The following is a 19,811-nucleotide window of genomic DNA, read 5'->3' as shown; positions in this document are numbered from 1 at the left end:
TTAGTCGTTGGGGAAAAACATTTAACCTTTCACCACTAAGTACAATACTGTCTCTAGGTCTTTTTTGTACACCTTTTATTAGGTTGAAGAAGTTCCTTTCTTTCCTAATCTATTTAGAGATTTATTTATCTGTAATCTATTTTATTTATTATTTAGTTATCTATAATCTAATTAGAGATTTATTAAGAATGGATGTTGAATTTAGCCAAATCATTTTACTGTATTTAGTTGATTATATTGTTTTTATTCTTCAGTCTCTCTATGAGTAACATTTCTTCAAGTGTAATTTATTTTAAATGCTGAACCAGTGTTGTATTGCCAGAATAAAATTTATTTGATCATGTTATTTTAAATATTTTATATATTGCTAAATTAGATTTTCTAGTAATAGTTGAAAACTCTAACAGGTATATTTATTAGGAATACTGGCTTTTAGCTTTTTTTTTTTTTACTTCTAGTATGTTAGCCTATTATTGGTAAAAGGGTAATGATGACTTCAATAAATTAGGTAGGACATTGTCTTCTTTTGAATTTTAGAAGATTTTGGATAGCATTGCTATTTTTTCTTTCTTACGTGTTTGGAAAAACAGTGAAGATATGTGAACCTGTAGATTACTTTGATAAAAGGTTTGTATGAATGTATTTATATCACTTGATGTAAGATCCTTCTGGTTATCTATTTCTATTGCAGTGACTTTTGGTAGTTGTTCCGCTCAAGAACTGTCTTTATTTCATCAAAGTTGTCAAATATATTTATACATAATTGACATAATTCCTGTTCTTTTTTTTTTTTTTTTTTTTTTTCCTGAGACAGGAGCTCTGTAGCCCAGGCTGGAGTGCAGTGGCGCGATCTTGGCTCACTGCAACCTCTGCCTCCTGGGTTCAAGCGATTCTCCTGCCTTAGCCTCCCGAGTAGCTGGGACTACAGGTGTCTGCCACCACGCCCAGCTAATTTTTTTGTATTTTTAATAGAGACAGGGTTTCACTGTGTTGGCCAGGATGGTCTTGATCTCCTGACCTCATGATCCGCCCACCTCGGCCTCCCAAAATGCTGGGATTACAGGTGTGAGCCATGGTGCCTGGCCTAACATAATTTTTTAATATATTTCTGTTGCCTTAGTAACTTTATGATTACCCCAAACCTTATTACCAGTATTGGAAAATATTTTTTTTACCTGCATGGCAAGAAATATATCAGTGTTTCAAAGAAAAACTTTTTGTTGTATTGATGTTTTCTATTGTGTTTTCTAAATTCTATTTCATTGATTTCTACTACTTAATATTTTTAAGTCTTGTATCCTTTTCATTTAATTTGCTATTATCTTTACTGTCTTGTAAAGTAGAAGTTTAGGTAATTGTTTCAATACTTTTCTTCAAATACAAGTACTGCTGTAAATTTCCTCCTAAGCACTATTTCATCAGCAAGCGATAAATATTGATATGTCTTAATTTTATTCCCATACAATACAAAATAGGTTCAATTTTCCCTCATGAGTTCCTCTTTGAATCACAGGCCATTTTAGGCATATTGTTTAATTTCCAGTATGTGGGGGATTTTAAAGATGTATGTTTTGTTAACTTCTGGTCTAATTCCATTATAGTTATACACTGTGTAATTTTAAATCTGTTTTACTTAAGGATTGTTTTATGGGCCAGAGTGTGGTCTCTTTTGGTGACTATTCCTGAAAATAATGTGTATTCTATCATTGTTGGTAGGTTTTTCTACAAATATTAATTAAATCAAGATGTTTATCAGTGTTGTCCAGGACTTATATATTCTTACTGATTTTATTTCCACAAATAAAATTTTAAAATAGGCAAAACTTCCTTTATGGTGATAAAATTCAAAACATTAGATGACTAGCAAAGGGCCTAAGAAAGTTTCTTAGGTGACTGTTCTGTCTTTATCTGAGTCATTTGAGTGAATATATACGTAAAAATGTATCAAACTGTAAACAAGTTTTGTACACTATAATGTATATATGTTTTAACTCATAGAGTATGATAAATAACAAAACAACAAAATAACCAAATTTACCTATTCTCTTAAGAACTGCAATACATCTAAGCCCCATATATATAAATTAAGATTAAAGTATATTATATGTTTTCTTCCTTGATATAATTCCAGCATATCCATTTACATAATTAGAATATATATGTTATATCTTCTGAATCTTTCCAAATATGAAAATTTCAATGCATGTTCTCCCACTTTTTTCGGACACATGTCTTAATTTTCATATTCAACTGACATTGTGATTTGGCAGTCTATAAGTTTCAATCATTATTCTTGCTCCCATAGTCTTGTGGCTACAAAGTATAAAAGTTCCTTCAGTCACAATTTTAAATGTTTGTTATTCTCTAGTTGTTACATAAGCCAAAAAATTACTTAGTATTTTCCTAAATTTCTTGTCTCCCTAAGCTTTTCAAAGTAATTAGAGCCATACAGCTTATTACATAATGCTAGAATTCCCCATTTCATTTACTCTGTTCTATGGAAATTTATTGCCCTCACAGCCAATATTCAACTCCAATATTCGTTCTGAATGACAACAGGTAATATATTTTTTTCTTAATCACTAACAATTTTTATTTCATACTTATTTAAAGAGCCCTTTTAGGCTTATTTAGGTATAGTTTGTTTTAGAATGAACTATTTCTTTTAAATGGTTTCCTTTTTTCAAAAACATTGTGAAAATAATACAGAAAGTACCTATATAACCCACACTACATTTCCACTATTACTGATATTTTAGCTCCAACTTTGCCAGTCTCCATCTAAGATTTCCATTACCTTGGCAGTCTATTGTTTTTGATAATTTGCAGTTAACAATATATCAGCCAAGGACGTGCCTTGTGGCAAAATCAATCATTCAGTCATTCTAGCTAATTTAAGCAAATAAGTTCAGATTCGCTCAGGATATTATTAAAGTCATATAATTATTGATATTATGAAAGGATCATTCCCGAAGTCTTTACGTCTAGTAATACTGGCCAAATCATCTTACAGGGCTTCCCAAAAGAAGACCCAGTACCATATTTGCCTGCAGAGATATGGCAGTTCTCTCTTCCGAGTGTACACTGCTTTCCTGAATCTCCACCAGTGATCCTCCAAATATTCAGATATGTACACTCTCATCTCACAGTAAATATGGTCCTCATAGCACTTGAGTGTTCGCATGAATCATTTCCTGTTTTGGGGATGTGTATGATTGGCCAGCCTTTATCACATGCCTACTTTTAGTATGAAGGAAGTCCAGTAAGTTGTGACATTTACTGTAAGGAGACACCAATAAAAAACAGGACATTCCCCAAACATATGAATAGTGCCTCAAAGATACCAGGCTGTCAGAAAATATGGCAAATATTTTAAGTGTGATGCCACTGGTTTAAGAAATAAATGGTAAAGACCTAACCTATGCAATCACCAGGTGATGGGAGAATAGATTACATAATCGAAGGATCGTGTTTCACGGTAAGAGTTGGCAGGAAATGTGATGAATTTTGTATGTTTTGAGGGTTTGTGAAAAACAATTAGGGAAATGCTATCCCAAGCTATTTTTGGGGGGGATGGGGCTATGTGCAGGGATTGGGTCTTGCTCTGTCACCCAGGATAGAGTGCAGTTACACAGTCTCAGCTCACTCCAACCTCCTGGGCTCTAGTGATCCTCCCACCACAGCCTCCAGAGTAGTGGGGATTACAGGCATGCACCACCACACCCGGCTGATTTTTGTATTTTAGTAGAGACGGGGTTTTACCATGTTGACCAGACTGGTCTCAAACTCCTGACCTCAAACAATCCACCCAGTTCAGCTTCCCAAAGTGCTGAGATTACAGGCATGAGCCACTGTGCCTGATGCCTATACCCAGCTTTAAACTGATTTTAGCACCATGAGCGTGATGAGCATTGCATCTTTATATCCACAGTTTGCCTAATTTCAACTGTTACTCATCTGTTGTGCCCAAATAAATCTTAGGTGCTTCTTCCATTATGCTTCCACTACAATTTGTTCAAACTCCTATGTAGGTAGACATGTCTTTTATGTATTTTTCTTGCCTAAGCGTCATTTTCTCTCCTTCTCTAGAAACAGCACCACAATTTTTCATGAGTTACTACCCTTCTCCACTTTCAATAACAGAAAGGAAAACAAGACTGGCAAATCAGAACATTCTCTCTCTCTTACATCAGTGATTGGTTTTTGCTGTGATGCACTAACCAAACAAATCAAATTAAACTTAATTATGGAGATTATTTTTTAAGCTATAGAGAAGAGAAAATTTATCTATGTATTTTTCTGAGATAGTTTACAGACTTGAAACCGAGGGCAGCAGTCTTACCTAAGCGTGGATCTATCATAGAGGAAGAGAAAACTGAGAAGTGATGAGAGTTAAACTGTCTTTATGACATATATTCATCTAAATCCAGCCATTGATATGTCATTAGACTTATAAATTTTTAGGAACAAGTAATTATCTCCATTGTTTAAGCTACTTTGTGTTGGACTTCTGTCTCTCCCTACTGAAGAAATCCTTAAAAATACATTTTTTTGCGATCACATAATTATGCTATTATAATTTTGTATTTGGGTAATTTTCTGATTAAAAACTCCCCAAATCTAGAGACCATGTCTTTTCCCATTTTTTTTATATTCTCTAACACAGTCCCTAGCAAATATCTGTCCCTTATTTCAAGAATGAATGAATGACATATAAGATAGATAAGTAACTAAAGTCACGTAATTCATACCAAAAGTAGGGAGCCTAACCCAAGACACCTGCTTCTCCTACTTATATTCTTTCTATTATGTTTTATCATAGAGGTAAGAAACGAAGTTACATTTCCAGAAGCATTTTTTTTTTTTACCATAGAACCATGAGGTAGACCATTTTCATCACATGTTCTTATCTGCCCTCCTAGCAAAGTTTCACTACATGAAAAAACAAAGTGAATTAAGATACCTTAAGCCTTTTCTGAAGGGGTGTGTGTGAATGTGTGTGTGTGTGTGTGTGTGTGTGTATCAGAAGTATCTTTTATCTTATATATATATATATACAGATTCACACTCTATTGACAAAGAAATATACTCTTAGGAAAACCTCAAACATTTCTTCTCCTGGGAAACAACTGCCCTATGATACAAGAGAATGACCTAAATGTCTCATTACAGAAAATACCTAGATCAGTGTATTGATGATATTTTTTATCATTAGGATTCAAAACATAGCTTTCCTCAAGGGTCACTACTGGGCAGCTTAGTCTGTACTTTTACATATTTTTTTAAAAATTTGTCAAAGAGGTGACCCAAAAGGAGTAAAGTCTTTGTTGCTTCTATATGAGCATTAATTTGCTACCAATGACAGATGGTTCTCTAATCCACTTTCCTTTGTTTGGGAGTTGGGATAATTACACTGAAGAATTTGAGAGAAGACAAAGTTTTCTTGCTTACCTTTATTCTCTTGTTCCAGTCCAGTAAGAGGCAAGTAAATTAACCCTTAATATGACAATTACACTAGTGCTTAAAAGTGGTTGATATATAATGTGTAAAATATATACTTGATTTTCATTTCATTTATGCTTGGCAGGTACATATTAGAATCTGTAGTTTTTGAAATCTATAATTAAAAAATGTAACATGTAGACTACTCAAAAAAATTTTGAATAGTGTTCCCTTTTCTGTGTTTGTATGGATGATTGATATCATAAATCACATATGCACATGAACAGTGTTTCTTTTTGAATATGTTTAGTAGTTTCTCTTTCTCCTTCTTAAGCTAAAGAAAGTAAAAGTGACTGCAACTTGATAGGAAGATAATACATATTTCATATAATGAAAAATTACTTTCATAGACATTTTAAATGTTAGCATTTTTTAAATGGAGGTTTCTGATTCTTATTTAAACACAACTGGGGATATTTGAGGAGTACATATTTCTCCTCTGAAGTATCATATTGTATAAATACTTGATAACTTAAAGTGGCATTCTCTAGCTAAGCAAGTGGTTCCAAAACTGGGCTGTATCATCAATAGAACATTAAAAATATATTTATGGGCTCTACTCCAAGTCAGTTGAGCCTAGATTCAGGAAAACTAGGATCCACAAATCAGAAACGTAAACTACAGCCACAGGATTCAGGGTATCCAAATTTAGAAATCACTGTAGCAAGTAATTCCTGTTTTAAAAATAAATTTCTCTTTTTATCCTAAACTTAACTTACTGATTTCACAAAATCTTCACTTCTTTTTCAGAAGCAGCAGCACTGGCAGTTGAAACAAGAAATATATTTTAGTATGAGGATGTTAGTTGTAAATTAGGTGATTGCCCTCCCTTTGCTCAGATTGGGGTTAAGAAATGTTTAATAATAGAGGTTTGCTGATCCAACAAATATGTATGAAGTCTCTACTACATGCCAGGTTCTGTCCTAGTTATTGGAGATAGACCAGTAAAAATAAAACAGAAAAAACCTTTTTCCTTTAAAGGACCAGGAATTCTTGGAATCTGACCTGGATAAGGTTTTCCCAGAAGCTTACCCTGAGACAAGGATTTGAGTAAAGTAGTTTATTTGGGAAATGATCTCAGAAAGCGACTGAAGGAGATTGAGGAATGAGGCAGAGAAAGTAAGTTAGTCATGGGTGCAGGTTATCATGTAGGAAGCTGAAACCTGATTCCACGGGGGAAATTTGGGAGATAGTATAGAATACAATTAAGTGTTATCCCACTCAAAAGTGCCAGGGTATTCACTCTCCAGCTCTACCAACTCCCAGTACTGCTGGTTTCGTGAGGTTGAAAATAAACCTTCAGACAAGGAACTGCGGGTGTTTTAATAGGATGGCGTAGGCATGGGCAAGAACAAGGAGTGCTGAGGAAGTATGGGCAATGTTCTAACACCATCTACTACTGTAGGATATAGGCAGAAATAAAAGTAGAATACTTGGAAGGTTGTGTTGTGATCAGTAGTATGAGCAATATAAAGCATGCAATAGCAATATGGAATGTATTCATATGTAGAATGGCCAATGTGGAAAACAAAAAGATGGTTAAAATGGCCTCATGGAGAAGGTGATTCTAGAGAAAGCCTGAAGCAGATAAGGGAGCAAGGTATGTGACTATCTGGGATAGAGAGAACCATAAGTTCAAAGGCTCTGAAGTTAGGTTGGACATTGCATGTTGGATTAACAACAACATATTTTAAATGCTCTGTAGATGATTCTGATATATAATCAAGTTTGAGAACCAGTTGCTTAGTTAGAGGGTGTGACTGTTGATAATTATACATTTATGATGTGTGGCTGGAGCTGAGTGGATTAGGAGCTGAGAGCTGAAAGTGTAAAGGGGCTTTATCAGGCAGGTCTTTGGCAATTCAGGGCTTTTAAAGAAGTGAGGGGGGGAAACCCTCAAAGGACTCTGAACAGATGTTTTCTGATTTATGCTGAAACAGGATCATTCTGGCGGCTGTGCAGAGAAAAAGTAAAAGGAGAAATTGTGAGAAAAGAGAGATCAATTTAGAGGGTTGTTATAATTCAGTACAGCGATAGTAACTAGGAACAAGGTAGAAGCAGGAAAGGTGAAAAAACATAATCACATTGGATATATTTGGAAGGCAAAATTAATGGTATTTGTTGATTAACTGAATATAAAGTTAAGTGAAAAAGTTTAATGAGGGAGATAGAGGATAACTAAGAATTTTGACTTAAAAATTAGACAAATTGAATTGTTATTACCTAATGTAGGAAGCTTTGGTGGAAGGAAGGGCAGATTTAGCAGCTTGTGTTGGGGCATAAGGTCAGAAGTATAGTTTTGAACATGTTAATTCTCTCTATATATTACAATACAAATAGATTCCTCAATTGTCTTTACAAATCTCAACTTCGAGCCAAGAGCTGAGCTAGGAATTATCAGCCTAGAGGTGATATTTAAAGGTAGAAGACCAGATAAGAACACCAAATCAGAATGTGCAAATAAAGATGAGAATACATTCATGGTTTGAGTCTGGACACGTAATGATTAGAGGTTGGAGAGATTAAAGTACGCTGGAAAAAAAGACTAAGAAGGAATGCAATGAGGTAGGAGAAAAACCAGTAGAATGTGGTGCTTTGGAAGCCAAGTAAAGAAAATATCTTGAGAAAGTGGGAGATGCCATTAAATCAAATGCGTTTTTTAGGTTAAATAAGATTGGACCACGTGGAATTTCTGTTATTGTAGGTCTAACATGGTCAAAATCAGCAGTTTCTCATGGTTCAATCTAAGTAAGATGAGGACAGAGAACTAGTCATTAGTTTTAAAAACAGGAAGCTTGAAAAGAGCAGTTTGGAGTGGATATTTGGAACTAAAGCTTTATTTGAATGGATTTAAGAAAGAATATGAGAAGGGGATTGGAACGTGTGAATAACACCATTTTTATTACTATTATACTTTAAGTTTTAGGGTACATGTACACAACATGCAGGTTTGTTACATATGTATACATGTGCCATGTTGGTGTGCTGCACCCTTGAGCTCTGTTCTAAGGAAATATGGTAAAATAGGTTGGGTCCTACTGGTAACAGTCCAGGACTGGGATGTGCCAGTATCAGACATCTGAAAACTCAGCGTTTGCTTGGATTTCTATTTGTTTTCTCCCCTGACACAAGTTGATGAGTGGATTTATTTATTTATTTTTCCAAACATGAGACCAATATCTTTTATAGGCTACGAAAGAGCAACATCAATCAGGTGAGTGGCACAAAGAATTAGAATCTTAGTCATACAAAGAGAGTCCCATTTCCCTGCAAAGACTCCTGTCAGCTGCAACATTTTGAAGCATATTAATATCAAGCCCTGAATATGTGTCTTGTTTTAAATACTGTAGTATAGGGCAATTCATCAGCCCTTTTGGAAATAATGATGCAAATTTGAAGTCAGGCATATTTTAAAGAAGAAGTGCTCTTCAGTTTTTTGTTTTTTGTTTTTTTTTTTTTTAGAATTTTTGCTTCCTAAGAACAAGGGACTGATAGTCAATACAAATCACCCAGATTCAGAAGTGGGGCAATAAGCATAGTGTACAGGATGGTGTGTATTAGGTCTGATTATGCCTCTTAAATATATTCTGATATTCTCATAACTTCTCTGCAACTGAGCAGTAGCATTCATGCTGCTGTTTTATTTCTCATAGTGTCCAAAAAAAAAAAAAAGAAATCCACCAAAAAGAAAAAACCAAACAGATCTTTAAATAAAGAGAATAAAGAGGAGAGTTTTATCCAGTCTTTGATTTTTAAAATTTCAAATAGCAAAAGATCTGTTACATTATAATATCATATCCCAAATAGAAATTTAGATAATTTTAGCCAGGTAAAAGAGATTTTGAATGTTTTATATTCCTTCTTATTTGTAGTATCAACAGGTCAAGAGGTAAGTGTACTCTAAAGCCAAATTTAAAGATCTAAAATTATTCATTGTTTCTTTTTGCTGCTTATTATTCCTAATAAATAATAACTAACAAGGATATGGTAATTTTGATTTTGCTGAGAAAGACAAGCTGTCTTATGACAATGAAAATATGCTTGTAATAGTAACTAAAATAAAAATCCTAATATTCCTTAATCTACAGTATTGAAAAATAAAATAATAAAATTAAAATAAAAGATCCTAAAACTATCAGGGACCTTAGAAATAGTTTTACTAAACCACCTCTCTTCAAAAATTAGAAAAATGAAATTTGAGGATAGTAACAAACATATCAAGGTAACACTGGTATGACTTGCAAAAAGTGGCTAGAGAACTCTGCTTTCCTATTCACTAGCCCTGTGTCTCTTTGCTTATGAAATGCAGGCTTTCCTCAGTATTATGAAGGTAAGAGGCTAGTACACTGGCTTCTCTGGCTTCTTAAATAGTGCAATATATGAGGGATATAAAGAAATCTAACACATTCTTTACTGGAACTAGATAGAAACCTCTTGTGAACCCTTAAGTGGAATGAGTGAAATAAGCAATTATCCTAGCTGTTGCAGCAGAAGGAAGAAAGAATGAAATTGACCTAAGTTATCTATTTAAAAAGAGAAGAAAAACTGGAATGAGAAGAAACCTAGCATCATGGTTCAACCAAGAGTTAATATTTGTATCATTTCAGAAAAATGTAATCATTATCTGTTGTAGATGACTTTTTGCTTCATGTGACGGTTCTTACATTGCGGTCAATAAATAAAAGTTGTGCTGACAGAAAGCTCGTGTGGTAGATCATGTAATTTACAAGAGACTGAAATATATCATAATACTGCATCTAGTACTTAACCAAGAGCTTCAACAACACATAAATCTTACCTTACTTTGACACAATCATAGAGTCTTGTTTCATACTAGGCTTTTCAATTATAGCTGAGCATTCAAGATTGCTCTTGTAATAAGTACCATTTTTCTCCCCCATTTCTCCCTTTGCCCAAAGAAATGGAATCTGGAAAGTGCTAAAACAATTGAAGCCTCCAGGAAATTGTCCTGAAACCAGAAACCAGCAGGAAATTGTTCTGAATACCCTATAGGCAACATCCAAAGTATTGTTTAAAACATATTCCTTTGTAATAACTGTCACTATTTTTTAATAAGTGCAATAGTATTCATATTCGAGCTACTGAACTCTGTGCATAGATGTTGGACTGTAGTGTAATATCATCATAAAAGCTCCAGCACAGGGAGAATTGAACTTTTTATGGGATAAGGAATTTATCTTCACAGCATGTTTAGGATCATCATTGAATATTGCAACTGTCATTAAAAGCCTGCTTAGTGTCTGTACCGGAAAAAAATTCTACTGAAATCCTGATTCCTTTAAAAATTATCTAAAGATATTTTTGAGGAAATGCTTTTTGCTCTATTTATTTCCCACTCCATTAAGTTTTTGCACTGATTATAATTTGTTTTTCTAACAAGCATCTTTAGCACTGCTCCTTACTACGATAGCCTCTTGTAGAGTTGCTGAAACTGCTCTTTAGAGTTTGAAATTTTTTTCTCACATAAATAAAGAGATAAACAGTATTCACCAAGCCCTTTTGAAAATATAACATGCTACCCTCATTTTATTTGATTCTGTAGTTAAATTGGTTAAGCTCATATGTAGTCTTCTCTTTTCAAGTCTTACATTTTACAGTAGGCTGAGCTCATGGGATTGCCCTTTCTATAGCATCTTCAGGTTGCCATTCTCCAGATGGAATTTTCTCTCCAGTCTTTTAAACAGCACACCATAATCACACGTTTTTCTCTTTTATGTAGCTTTGCTCTGCATCTGCAATCTGGTGCCTACTTTGCCTCTCTTTACAACACCTAAGGGTGAATGTGCCTTTGAGCAATAACTCCCAATGTACTTTATGCCGGGATACTACATAAATGAAAGGAAGTATAAATGCATGAAGAACAGGAAAGAAAATAATATATCTACCTCAAGTATAAAAGACAGGCATGTTTTATATAACCATTTCCATATTGCTATTACCATTTCTACATTATGGAAATGTATATTTACATTATCCATGGGGCAAACTGAGAACATGAAAATTAGTGTTTTTCCCCGGTGCCTCCTGTTTTTAAATGAAATAATAAATGAAATCGTGTTTTCAGAGCCTGTTTTCTCGTTCTATTCAAAATATCACTCTTTTTCATAGTGCATATAATGTCAGTATTTTAAAAATTGTTCTTTATGTAATTGTAGTTTTTATATTTAATATTATTTTTCAGGTTTTTAAGAGAGATATATATGTATTATAAAACTTAGAAAATATAGGGAAGACAATAAAACTCATCTGTAATCTTGGACCATTTTTACTTTTATATAATACTCAAGATGAATACATTTAATAAAATTCTGAGGCTATTAGGTACATTGTTTTGTAATCTATTGTTTTCCCATAGCATATCATAAGTTCTTTCCTACATTATTATTTTTTCTTTTTTTAATATCTATCCATGGGGCTTTATACAACTAACAGTAAATCTTGGTATCCATTAAGACAAGCATCCTCGCTTTTTTCTTTTTATTATTATTATTATTATACTTTAAGTTAGTTCTAGGGTACATGTGCACATGCAGGTTTGTCATATATGTATACATGTGCCATGTTGGTGTGCTGCACCCATTAACTCGTCATTTACATTAGGTATATCTCCTAATGCTGTTCCTCCCTCCTCCCCCCACCCCACGTCAGGCCCTGGTGTGTGACGTTCCCCACCCTCTGTCCAAATGTTCTCATTGTTCAATTCCCACCTACGAGTGAGAACATGTGGTGTTTATTTTTCTGTAGTCTTCCATCATGTTCGGGTTTGTTTTCAATTTGTTACTAATACAAATAATTTTGTGTTAAAAGTCACGTGCTTAAAAAAATTCCAGTGCTTAAATTTTTGTGTAAATCTGTTTCTTTAAGTTTGTTGATAAATTGTAAACTTAAAAAACTTTATTATCAAGTCTTTTTTTTTCATTCTAATTTTGTCTTTGTTTTACTACATTGTGTCAAAATATAAAAATATAGGAAAACAGGAAATGCTTGATATCTATAAAAAACTTTCCTCTTATGGAGAGTAATGTCTATCTAGTTCAACTCCTCATTGATTGCTTAGAACTAGGGGTATTGGGAATTCAACAGACTATGCCGAAGTAACATTAGATGGTCACCAATCACCTTGTAAGAGGGTTCGGTTACTGACAGAAATTTGAGGTTTCTTGAATGCCTAGAAAAGTAGGGAAGCTAATTTGGATTACAGAGTAATTGCTCTGGAGAATAGAGGAGTCAGTGAATCTTGTGGCCAAATAAGAAAGGGAAAAAAAAGAGAGAGAGAGACCTAGGGTGCTAGAAGGATGAATTGCTATAAATAAGATTACTGACACTGAGTGCAGGTATAGAGGCGGAGAGGAAACAGCAAAGAAAAGAATGTGGAAAGTTAAAATGTGCCTAAAACAGTAAAAGAAATACTCCTTAAAGTAAGGTATCTTGAACCTTAAGGTAAAGGCATCTTGAAAAACAGACATATATTTTGATGATGATGATCAGAAGAACTCTGGACTAGAGGCTGAAGTCCTCCTATGCTTGGCAAGTTTCTGAGAGGCAGACGACCCCTGTCTACACAGAAGAAACATACGTTAAGTAATTATAATATCAAAGGATGAAATCCAGAGAAGACAAAATATGTGATAAAACACCAAAATCTTCCTCATACTTACAGATCTACATATATATTTTCCCTTTGCTTTATAGTTATGAAAAATGTTGCTACAAAGCAGAGGAAAATTTAAATAAATGTTAATAAGTGTAAATCATCAATTGCAGCTCTGAATGGAGAACACAAAAGCAAACATAACAACTTGAGTGAAGAGACCATCCGGCATTCTAATGTGAGAACCTGACAGGAAATGAAGGTGAATCAGAAACTGAGAAAACTTAAATAAGAAATAAAAGGGAAAAAAGCCCTCTTAGAAACAAAGATGAAATATAAGAATTTCAATGGAAAATAAGCACAACAGAAAACATGGTAGGGAGATAGAGATTGCATACGAAATGAACAAATGAAAGGAAATAGAATTACAAAAAAGCAAAATAAAAAAACGAGAAAACAATAGCCATTGCAGGTATGATATCTGTAATATTGGAGTAGTCCAGAAGAAAAAACTAGAAAAATAAATTATAGTCACTTTAAAAATTATAAAACTGAACTTAAATAACTGGAAGGAAATGGTATTTTCCAGGGAGAGTTGTTGTACACACAACCCACATAATTAATACAAGAATACAAAGTAGGCTGGGCTCAGATATATCCACAGAAATATTCAATTAAAATAAATCCAGAATATTTAGTAAAAACACGTTAAAAATACATACACGGTAAGTCAGTGAAGACGGTATAGTAGAAGTATCAGGAATCTGTATTTCCACCTGGCCAATAATTATATTGGCAGAACTTTTCTGAAGTGACTATTTTGGAACTCTGGAACTTATTTGAACACTTGCAGCTTCCAGGGGAAAGCATTGCTTATATGTTGCTGTTAATTTCAGTCCACTTCTACTATTACCATGATTGCTATCCATCCTTCATCCTATATCCCCTTGGAAGGCAGCTGTGGGGATGGCAATTACATATTTGCCATGGATTGATGGAGCCAGGGTGAGAAATACAGATGTTGTCCTCCAAATCTCAGGATCCCAAGTTCTGCTTGTGAATTGATGCTTCTAATTGCTGATGTCAAGCAGATTGACTGCCATGTGACTAAAAATGGATCCAAGACCTAAACTTTAGAGCTGAAACTATATTTACGAATATGACACCAAAAAGCACAGGCAAAGCAACAAATTCAAAAATAGACAAATTAGACTTTATCAAAAATAAAAACTTTTGTGCATCAAAATACACTATCATAAAAATGAAGACTACCTACCTACAGACTAAATGTGAGAAAATATTTGCAAATTATTTATTTGATAAGCGTTTAACACCCAGAATATATAACCATCTCCTACAACTCAACAACAAAAACAGAACAAATGACCCAGTCAAAATGGACAAAGATTGCTACCACAAACATACAAAATATCATAAGAGGCTAAAATGAACAATTATAGCAACAAACTGGATAACCTAGAGGAAAATGATATATTCCTAGAAACGTATAACGTACCAAGACTGAATCATGAGGCTGGGTTGCGGTGGCTCACGCCTGTGATCCCAGCACTTTGGGAGGCCAAGGGGGGTAGATCACTTGAGGTCAGGAGTTTGAGACCAGCCTGGCCAACGTGGTGAAACCCAACTCTACTAAAAATACGAAAAATTAGCTAGGTGTGGCAGCACATGCCTGTAATCCCAGCTACTCGGGAGGCCGAGGTGGGAGAATCATTTGAACCTGGAAGGCAGAGGTTGCAGTGAGCCGAGATTGGGCCACTGCACTCCAGCCTGGGCAACAGAGTGAGACCCTGTCTAAAAACAAAACAAAACAAAACAAAAAAAAAACTGAATCATGAGGACGTATAAACAGTAATTAAAAAGTCTGTTATCAAAGCAAAGTTCAGGACCAGATGATATCATGACTAAATTCTACCAAATATTTAAAATTCTACCAAATTCTAAATGCTACCTGATATTTAAAAAATACAAGTACCTATCAAACTCTTCTAATGACTCAAGAAAATAGAATACTTCCAAATTCATTTTACAAGGCCAGCATTACCCTGATATCAAAATGAGGCAAAGATACTGCAAGAAAAGAAAATTATAGGCCAATGTCCCTAATAAACATATATGCAAAAATCCTCAACAAAATACTAGAAAAATTAATTCAATAGCACATAAAAAATTCACAATGATATAATAGGATTTATCCCTGGAATGCAAAGATGACTGAACAACTGTTAAATTAAGTTTAGCCTAAAGCTGCCTCCTTACATATACATTTGGCCAAAGGGCTTCTTCATACATATTTAACTATAACCTAACTGGGTGTGTAAACAGACTTCAAACTATTCTTGTAACAAGGAGCGGAATCTCAGCTAATCACAGCGGCTGAGTTTCAGACAGTCACGGGTGGCCACTGTGCCTCATTTCCGTTTTTGGTACATCACTTTCCCTTTGTGTTCATAAATGTTATTAAACCATGTGGCAGCCCCAGAATTGCTCTGGAACTATTCTAGTTCTGGTGGCTCCCTGATTTGCAAATCTCTTTGCTCAATTACTCTTAATTTAATTTGTCTATTTTTTTAAGTAATACATAAGCCTATAAATGTTATACAACACATTAATAGAACTAAAGACTAAAACTATGTGTTTGTTCTAATAGATGCAAATAAAACATTTGGCAAAATTCAACAGCCTTTCGTGGTATAACTCAAAACAAGTATATCAACACCATAAAGCCTACATATGACAAATCCACAGCTAACATTATATTCTACAGTGAAAACCTGAAAGCTTTTCATCCAAAGTCTGAGACAAGACAAGGATGCCCACATGTTCCACCCTAATTCAACATTGTAGTGGAAGTTATAGTCAGAGCGATTAGGCAAAAAAAGAAAGAAAATCATCAAGAATAAAAAAGGAAGTTGTCTTCCTTTAGCTGATAGCATGATCTAATATATAGAAAACACCAAACACTCCACCAAAAAGCTATTTAGAATTGATTAATTCAGTAAAGTTGCAGGATACAAAATCATACAAAATTCAGTAGCACTTCTATATACTAACAATAAACTATCTGAAAAAAATTAGGAAAGTGATTCCATTTATTATAATAGCATCAAAAATTATAAAATGCTTAGAAAGAAATATAACCAATGAAGTAAAAGACCTATATATTTGAAAACTATACAATATTGATAAAGAAAACACAAATAAGTGGAAAAATATGCTGTGTTCATGGATTCAAAGTATTAATATCATCAAAATATTCATACTACCCAAAGTGATATACAGATTTAATGGAATATCTATCAAGTTTCTATGACACTTTTCACAGAAATGGAAAAACAATCTTAAAATTTACAACTACAAAAGACCCTATACACAATCTAGAGCAAAAAGAAAAAAGTTGGAGGCATCACACTACCTGAGGTCAAAATATAAGACAGAGGTATAATAATCAAAACAGCATGATATCGATATAAAAACAAATAGACTGATGTAACAGATTCTAGAAATAAACCTATGCATTTGTAGATAATACATTTTTTGACATAGCTATAAATAACACAAAGAAGAGATAGATGGTCTTTTCAATGATGTTAGAGAAATTGGATATCCACATGCAAAAAATGAAATTGGATCCTTATGTGACACCATATACTAAAATAAACTGAAAATGAATTAAATACTTAGTAAGACCTGACAACATACAACTAGTGGAAGAAAACATAGGGAAAATGCTCTATGACATCAGTCTAGGCAATTTTTTTTTTATGTAACCTTAAAAGCATGGAAACAGAAGCAAACTCAACAAATGGGTTTACATCAAACTAAAAATGCTTTAGCACAGCAACGGAAGCAATTAAGAGTGAAGAAAAAGACCTCTAAATTGGGAGAATATATTTGACAACCATATATCTGATGAGGGTCTAATATCCAAAAAAATAAACAATAAACTAAATTAAGAAACTCACAGCAAGAAAAGAAATAAACTGATTAAAAAGTGGGAAAAGAACTTGAATAGACATATTTCAAAAGGAGACATACAAATGATTGACAGAAACATAAAAAATTCTCTACATCACAAAGTATCAGGAAATTACAAAATAAAAGAATAATGTACTAATATCTCACATCTGTTAGAATGGCTATTACCAACAAGACAACAGATAAGTGTTGAAGATGTGGAAAAAAGGAAACCTTGTTCATTGTTGATGGCAATGTAAATTAGTACAGCCATTATGAAAAACAGTACAGAGTTTTTTTCAAAAAACAGAAAATAATATTAACATTTGAGCAATTCAAAAAAATTGAAATCTGCATGTTGAAGAGATATCTGCACTGCTACGTGTATTACAATGTAATTCATAAGGGCTGGGCGCGGTGGCTCACACCTGTAATCACAGCACTTTGGGAGGCCGAGGCAGGCGGATTACCTGAAGTCAGGAGTTTGAGACTAGCCTGGCCAACATGGTGAAACCCTGTCTCTACTAAAAATACAAAATTAGCCAGCCGTGGTGGCACATGCCTCTAATCCCAGCTACTTGGGAGGCTGAGGCAGGAGAATCGCTTGAACCCAGGAGGCGAAGGTTGTGGTGAGCTGAGATCATGCCATTGCACTCCAGCCTGGGCAACAAGAGCAAAATTCCATCTCAAAAAAAGTAGAATTCATAATAGTCAAGATATAGAATCAATCTACGTGTTCATCAACAAATGAGTGAATAAAATGTTGTATCTATACACAGTGGAATAGTATTCAGCCTTAAAAAAGAAGGAAATTTTGTTATTTGGAACAATATGAATGAACCTGGAGGATATTATGCTAATTGAAATAAACTGAGCATGGAATGACAAATACTGCATGATCCCACTTACATGTGTAATCTAAAAAATTTTGAACTCATAGAGGTAAAGACCAGAATGATCATTACCAGAGAATGGAGGTGAAGAGTGGGGAATGGAGATATATGGATGAAAGGATGAAAGGATGAAAGTATATTTTTGGTGATATAAAAGGAGTAGGTGTTTGAGATCTATTGAACAGCATGGTGGCTTTAGTTCATAATAATGTCATGTGTGTTTCAAAATTGATAAGAGAGTAGTCGATTTTAAATTGTCACTCCACGCCATTAAAAAAAAGTATGTGACTTGATGGCTATGTTTATAGCTTGACTTAATCATTCCATAATGTATACATGTTCTAAAACATTACATTGCACTCCATAAATACATAAAGTTATTATTTATCAATTAAAGTAAAATTAAACAAATAAGCAAAGGACTTTAACATTTTCCCAAAGATATACAAATGGCCAATAAATGAAAAAGAAATTAGCTCAGCACCATTAGTTATTAGGGAAATCCAAATTAAAGTCATAATGAGATACCACTTCACACCTATTATGAAGATTATAATTTTGAAAAATGAAAAATAGCAAGTGTTGGCAAGGATGTGAAGAAATTAGAACACTCATGTTTTCCTGAGGAGAACTTGAAATGGTACCACCACAGTAGAAAGCAGTTTGGTGGTTTCTCTAAAGATTAAATACAGAATTACACATATTCCTGCAATTCCAGTTCAACATATCTATCCAAAAGTATTGAACGAAGGGGCTCAAACATATTTGTATTCCCAAGTTCACACTAGCATTCTTAACAATAGTCAAAAAGTGGAAATCACTCAAGAGTCCAGCAATATATTAATGGATAAACAAAATGTATGTATATACATACAATGGAATATTTTTGAGCCACAAAAATGAATAAAATTTTGATATATGCAACAACATGGATATACTTTGAAAACATTATGCTTAGTGGAATAATCCAGACAAAAATAACAAATATTGTATGAATCTTCTTGTATGACTTACCTAGAGTAGTCAAAATCATAGTGTCAGAAAGTAGAATAGTCATTATGAAAGCAGAGAGAAAGTGATTGTTTAATGGTTACAAAGATTTTGTGGGGAATGATGAAAACCTTTTGGGTATAAATAGTGAAGATTACACAGCATTGTGAAGATATTTAATGAACAGAATTTTATACTTACAAGTGGTTAAAGTGATGAATATTTTGGCACATATATTTTATCATATTAAAATATGCAAAAAATTATTAGGCCAGATATAAAAACAATATAATAGAATTTAAATCAAGCATATCTGTCATACAAACCATGTAAATAGAATTAATTTACTTTATATGAAATAATTTGCAAATTTTCTCCCAAAGTAAACTCAAGAAACATGACTAAAATTTCTTATTTGTCAATCATTACCTGCACATGTGCACACATACATACAGAGCAAAAGGAATCCAAGCAAATGAACATATTAAAAAAATCAGGGAGATAATATCATAAAAAGAATTTTTTCAAAATTGTTAGGGTGAACATTTTAAGAACTCTGGGAGTTAACCAAAGTCTTCCAGCAATTAAGGAAGTATTTAATTAAGAAAAATGCTGCAACTTGGTAAGAAAAGTGAGTTTTACGGCATTTAACTTGAAATACTCTCATTCTCCTATCTCCAGCTCCACTGTAGCCTTGAAAATCAACAGCCCACCATCATAGTGAGTATTGCAAACCAGTAGAATGGCAGCCTCCAGAGACTGTAAAAGGGGGCTGGAAATCTTTTAATGTCTCACTCTTAGATAATTGTCGTTCTCTGACATTTTTTATAGTTCTCCAC

At 33.7% G+C, this 19,811-nt stretch overlaps 1 pseudogene; it reads left to right on the top strand.

The window, feature by feature from the left end:
* LOC100982848 (oxysterol-binding protein-related protein 9-like) overlaps nucleotides 1-19,811 on the top strand; it is a 38,486-nt pseudogene that overhangs the window by 13,110 nt on the left and 5,565 nt on the right.

Source organism: Pan paniscus, chromosome 9 (genome assembly GCF_029289425.2).
Source record: "Pan paniscus chromosome 9, NHGRI_mPanPan1-v2.0_pri, whole genome shotgun sequence".
In the NCBI taxonomy this organism is placed as follows: Eukaryota; Metazoa; Chordata; class Mammalia; order Primates; family Hominidae; genus Pan; species Pan paniscus.
The sequence above is the reverse complement of the archived record's forward strand: the minus strand, read 5'-3'. Positions and strand labels throughout refer to the sequence as shown.